Below are 6,464 nucleotides of genomic sequence, written 5' to 3' on the forward strand. Positions count from 1 at the left end.
TTCAGAACTCTGTGGTACTTGTTCTGTGAACTCTCGCCCTTAACCTCTGCGACTCCCAGCTTCACTTCCTCAACTCTGTGAGACTGCTAGGCTCTGAGTTCCTCTGCCCTGCACTGCACCCTCAGAACTCACCTCATTTGTTTCCTCTCTCTTATGGCTATCTTCTGTTGCCTATGTCTAATACCTAAAAATTACTGTTTTATGAACTTTGTTCAGTTTTGTGTTTTAGGTGAGAGAGTGAATCTGATCCTTGTTACTCCATCTTGGCCACAATTAGAAGTTCACATTCAGAGTTTTTAAGTACAATTTAAATAATATAACAGTTTTATTTAGAAATACAGATTTTATAATGTGTATTGGAACAAAGTTCATATAATGTTCCTGCTGAATAATTGAATTTTTATACAAATTAATCGGTTTACCACCAGCTTTGCCTTCACTCTAATATTACCATGATCTAAGAATACTCATTTGTACACGATTAAGATCTTTTTTCTTCTAATTTTAAACTCTCTGAATGTCCTACATTGGTTTTATAGATCAAGTACTTTATTATTTCCACAAAAATTTTAAGACTACACAAACATAAGATTGGGTTTTACTAAATGAGATTTAATAATTATATCTTCTTTATTTTTTGCCTTTCACAAATTCAGCCCCAAAATTCATAATAATCAACCTATTAGGATGTCATTTATGCCTTATGCATCAAATTTCTTGGAATGGCCAATAAGTAACACAAAGATTTGCTGCTTTACTTTAGAAAAGGGTGGATCATTTTAAGAATTTCTTCCACGTTATAATCTGATGAAGAGGGAGTATTTCTTCCTAGAAGTGAAGCCTCTTTGGTTTTTATAACTTTTGGCTTTGAAAGTACAATCTTCTACATATAGTGTTATTTATCCACAAATGTAATACTTTGCATTTGTCCTCACTAAAGATAGACTGTTACTTAAAAATATGGCCTTTAACTTTGTAGCAACGTGGATGGAACTGGAGAGTGATATGCTAAGTGAAATAAGCCATACAGAGAAAGACAGATACCATATGTTTTCACTCTTATGTGGACCCTGAGAAACTTAACAGAAACCCATGGGGGAGGGGAAGGAAAAAAAAAAAAAAGAGGTTAGAGTGGGAGAGAGCCAAAGTATAAGAGACTCTTAAAAACTGAGAACAAACTGAGGGTTGATGGGGGGTGGGAAGGAGGGGAGGGTATGATGGGTATTGAGGAGAGCACCTTTTGGGATGAGCACTGGGTGTTGTATGGAAACCAATTTGACAATAAATTTCATATATTGAAAAAAATATGGCCTTTAATTACATATGTGGACTCAGGAATTAAAATGATTTGGAGTTAATTTCAGTTGAGATAGATAGGTTGCTTTCTCATCTGTAAATTGTGGAGTGGGGGTTTGAGAGTGTGCTATTTACACAAGACCACATAGTTAATAGTAGCAGAACCTGTACAGCCATACCCAGTGGCCTTGGTTATGAGGATTGCGTGAGATAATGTGAAGTGCTTAGAGCAGTGCTGGCATTTGGTAAGTGTTCAATAACTGTTTGGAATTCACCCCGAGGACATTAAATATAGTGAGGTTTGAGTTTTCGGAAGAATGCTCTGGCAACAGAATGAGATGGGCAAAGGTTTAGAATTAAGACTGGAAGCAGGGAGAGCAGTTAGGGAACCACAGCAGTAGTTCAGAAGAGATTATGGTGGTCTGAACACATGTGGCAGTGATGCAGATGGAGAGAAGTATACCAATTCAATACATAGAGGAATTTTTATGTCTTTATTTTTAATTTTTTAAGTTTATTTATTTGAGAGAGACAGAGAGAGAGCGAGCAAGGGAGGGGCAGAGAGGGAGTGAGACAGAATCCCGAGCAGGCTCCCTTCTGTCAGCACAGAGCCTGATGAGGGGCTTGAACCCACGAACTGTGAGATCATGATCTGAGCCGAAACCAAGAGTGGGATGCTTAACCGACTGAGCCACCCAGGTGCCTCACAGAGGAATTAAAAAAAAATCATTTTTGCCTTATGAATGTGGGAGGTTAGGTAGGAGGGGAAAAAATGAGCATGATTCAGGTTTCTTGCTCAGTGAGAGCGGTAAATAGTGGTGTCCTTTATTTAGAGAACACTAGAGCTGCCATCTTGTGTCCCTGGTCCACCCGAGACCCCCTGAGCGCCAACCCTAGTCCCAGGCGCGGCCCCATTTCCTCTCCAACAAGATGAAAGCAACTATCATGAACCAGGAGAAACTCGTCAAACTGCAAGCACAAGTGCGCATTGGTGGGAAAGAACTGCTCGCCGAAAAAAGGTGGCTCATCGAACAGCTATAGCAGATGACAAAAAACTTCAGTTCTCCTTAAAGAAGTTAGGGGTAAACAATATCTCTGGTATTGAAGAAGTGAGTATGTTCACAAACCAAGGAACAGTGATCCACTTTAACAACCGTAAAGTTCAGGCATCCCTGGCAGCGAACCCTTTCACCATTACAGGCCATGCTGAGAGGAAGCATCTGACAGAAATGCTACTCAGTATCTTAAACCAACTTGGTGCAGACAGTCTGACTAGTTTAAGAAGGCTGGCTGAAGTTCTGCCCAATCTGTGGATGGAAAGGTACCACTTGCTACCGGAGAGGAGGAGGATGATGAAGTTCCAGATTTTGTGGAGAATTTTGATGAAGCTTCCAAGAAGGAAGCAAACAGAATTGAATCAACTTCTGAAGAAGATAAAGCTTGAAGAAGTTACTGGGAGCTGCTATTTTATATTATGACTGCTTTTTAAAAATTTTGTTCACAGATCCGATAAAATCTAGATCTCTGATATTTTTAAGCCCCAGCCCCTTGGACACTGCAGCTCTTTTCAGTGTTTGCTTAGACACAATTCATTCTTTGCAGCTAATTAAGCTGAAGAAGTCTGGGAATCCGTTTGAAACATTAAAAAAAAAAAGAACACTAGAGAAGAACCAAATTGCACATGTGGCTTCTTTATGGGGTGAAGGGGAAGAGGAAAGATGACCTCAATGTGGAACAAATTGAGTTTGAAATGTGTTACTTACATCCAAGTGGAAATGATCACACTACATATATATGGAACATCACTGTCTACTAAGAACTTTCTGCAGTGATATAAATGTCCTAGATTAGTTCTATCAAATATGGTGGCTACTATGCCAAATGGCTTTTGAAGATTATTAAAATGGCTAGTCTAAGGAGCTGAATCTTTAATTTTAATTTTAATTAATTTACATTTAAGTTGTCATGTGGTTGGTAGTTAGCATATTGAACTGCAGAGGCTTAGAGTTTAGAGTCAAGAGCTCAAGTGATAAATAATAAAATCTGATGAGTAAAATCATATTAGTCTAAGGGAAATTAGAGATGGTTTTATGCTGGCTATCTTGGAATAAAGACTTATATTAGAGAATTCCTAGTTTGACCATAACAGCATATCAATTTTATTGCATACATTAAACCTGTTGTGAACTTTTTAGCTGATTTCTAAGCCCAGTCATTACCTTAAATCACTCACTGTAAACTTAAATAGTTCTTCCTCTAATCATAAATATTTCCCCAGAATCAGATGTGTGTGTGTGTGTGTGTGTGTGTGTGTGTGTGTGTGTGTGAGGTAGGGAGGCTCCCTTGTTTTTAGAATTTCAGTATTTGGTGAACAAAATCAGTGTTCACTCTCTGTATATCCCTTACAAGACTTTGGTCATAGCTTGTTTCATCTTTCCAGACTAGAGACCAAATGTTTTTAGTCTATTCACAATTCTCTTATATCCATGATCATTCTGGTTGCTTTTTCTGTAAACTTAAGAATTTTTTTCTTGAGGTAGACAAATCAGAATTAAAACAATGAATTCTAGCTAATTACACCAATGGCTTGTTACAAGGGTAAACTTTGTTTTGCTTTTTTACTACCCTTTGGCTGGATATATGGAGCCACAGAAGTATCATGGTATAGTGGGTTGAATAGTGGCCTCAAATATATGTCCAAGTCCTAATTCCCAGAACCTGTGAATATTACCTTATATGGCAAAAGATGTGATTAGATTGAGGGTCTTGAAGGGTTTATCCGGGATTATGTGGGTGGGCTCTAGAAGCAACTGCATGTGTACAATAAAACGAAGACAGAGGGAGTTTTCAGACACACTGAGAGAAGGCAATGTGAATACAGAGATGGACAGAGTTTGGACTGCTGCCACCATGCACCAAGGAATGCCAGCCAGGCAGCCATCAGAAGCTGGATGGCACGAGAAATGGATTCTCCCCAAAGAGCATCCAAAGGCAGAGCCCTGCTGACAGCTTGATTTCAGCTCAGCAAAAACTTACTCTGGACTTCTGGCCTTCAGAATTATGGGAGAACAAATTTCTGTTGTTTTAAAGCCATCATTTGGTAATTTATTATTGCAGCCACAGGTAACTAATACAGGTGGTCAGAAATGAAGTCTTCAGTAGAGACTAATACTCTGTAATACTAATAGTCCTACATACTAACCCGTTTTTGTTTCATAGGACTACAAAAGTAGGGCAGATTATTCTCTAAGACTGGATTCTCTTTCGAAATGCATGATTATACATTTGCCTATGTGAAACTATGTGTGTGTGTGTGTGTGCCTAATTTGTTCAGAATATACCCTCATGAAAAAATAAGAAATTGTCATTTGGTTCTTCCAATGATGTTTTCCACAGGTAATTTCCAAAGCTAGATAAATGTTGTATTTTTAAAAATCTCAAGATGACTCCTTAGACATTTTTATTTAATATTGATTTTAATGTCATGTTTAATTTTGCCTAGCCTTTTATTCAATGTATACCCTATGAGAATGTCATTGCTGTGTCACCAACCATAATGCCTGGCACAGTTAATAAATACTTGTTGAATCAATGTGCTATCTGTGTATATCTCTATTGCTGCTTTTTTCAAACTTTTTAAAAACAGCAGAATCATTTTATTTAAAGAATTTATATTTTATAAAGAACATCAATATATAAAATAGATACAAGTAGATCTGCTCTTAGGAGTGTGAAATCCTGTTTACCTGTCTGTAAACACGATACATTAATATTATAGGATACTACACATTGTTACAATATTCACAAAACTCCTAAATTTGGAGTCCAGAAGACACTATTTGCATAGTCCTTTTCAAGAAACAAACTTGTATCTAGGGCAAAAAGTCAGTTTGGGGCGTTTTTTGGGCTTCTGCTCCTTGAAACTTCAAGACAAAAGTAGAACAATACCAGGGTAACAGAATCAGCAGCACCGATTTCTTTAAGAGCACAACAAGAACAGAGGCTACTAAGAAATTATGTTAGAAATGTTTGTTTCCAGGCTTATTCACGAAGTAAGGGGAAGCAAATAGCAACAGCTTTGGAATTTGGCAGATGAGTTCAAATCCTGGACTGCCACTCACTGTATAACTTTGAAGTAATCTCACCTATAAAAGTGATAATCCTAGTATCTGTATAAAAGGATTATTCTAAGGGATAAATGAGATAATTAGTATGCATAAGATATTACATTGTAAATAATGATAGTTATTAGCTACACTAGCTGTCAAAGTTCCCTTGATGACCTATTTCTCTAAGACCTTCATGTTTAAATTGTTCTTCTGTATTGTCCTTCACTTTCGGCTATTATAACCTTGGTAATGGAGTATATGGAAGACAGCAAGAAATTTAGAGGCTGATGACTCCATTTTGAATGAACTCCCTTATTTTAAAATGTGAATGATACAAATTAGTATTTTCTCTGAATCTCAGAGTTGATATGCTAAAATGAGGGAATGAGTAAGTACCACATGGATGTTGATGATTACTAGTCTATCTGCCATGTCTCTGCCCCATTCCAAGACTCATTTCAAATTCCTAACTGGGTATGTTTGATGAAGACTCATTTTCTTGTTCCTCAATCCATTTCTAAATTTGCTTGTGAACAGTCGACATTACTAAGAGACTCTGGGAGCTCAGGCCTCACTCTACCTGCTGGACTTTATTTTGAAATTTTAGTCCTAATCCTAATTATTCTTGAGTACATTTAAACCAGCAGTTTAAATTTTAGTCACACTTACCAGCCATTAGCACTGAAAGGCAACTTTTTGTCTTTTTCCTTAAAGACTGTAGAATAGAATAAAGACAAGTAGTACTTATATAAATTGGAAGTCTATTCGAGACAGGGAATGCTCTTCAAGGTAAGAGTAACTCTTAAAACACTCCACCAGTGATAGCTGTATTTTATTATACCAAGATTTAATCCCATTCTCTTGGAGATCTCACTGACTCATGGCTTGAAACATCATCTTACGAAGATGATTCTTAAGGTTTGATCTCCAGCCCAGACCTCTCCTCCAAATTCCAGATTTTGTATGTAACTCCTTGCTTAACATCTCTATTTGGATGTCTAATGGATCTCTAACAGCCCAGAAACCAAGCTTTCCCCAAACCCACTTCTTCCTCAGTGC

General features: G+C 37.4%; 1 pseudogene; it reads left to right on the forward strand.

Annotated features, from left to right (window-relative positions):
• Nucleotides 1–2,226: 2,226 nt before the first annotated feature.
• On the forward strand, nucleotides 2,227–2,821 carry LOC101092945 (annotated as a pseudogene).
• Nucleotides 2,822–6,464: the final 3,643 nt, after the last annotated feature.

The sequence above is a fragment of the Felis catus genome, chromosome B4 (assembly GCF_018350175.1).
Source record: "Felis catus isolate Fca126 chromosome B4, F.catus_Fca126_mat1.0, whole genome shotgun sequence".
NCBI lineage: Eukaryota > Metazoa > Chordata > Mammalia > Carnivora > Felidae > Felis > Felis catus.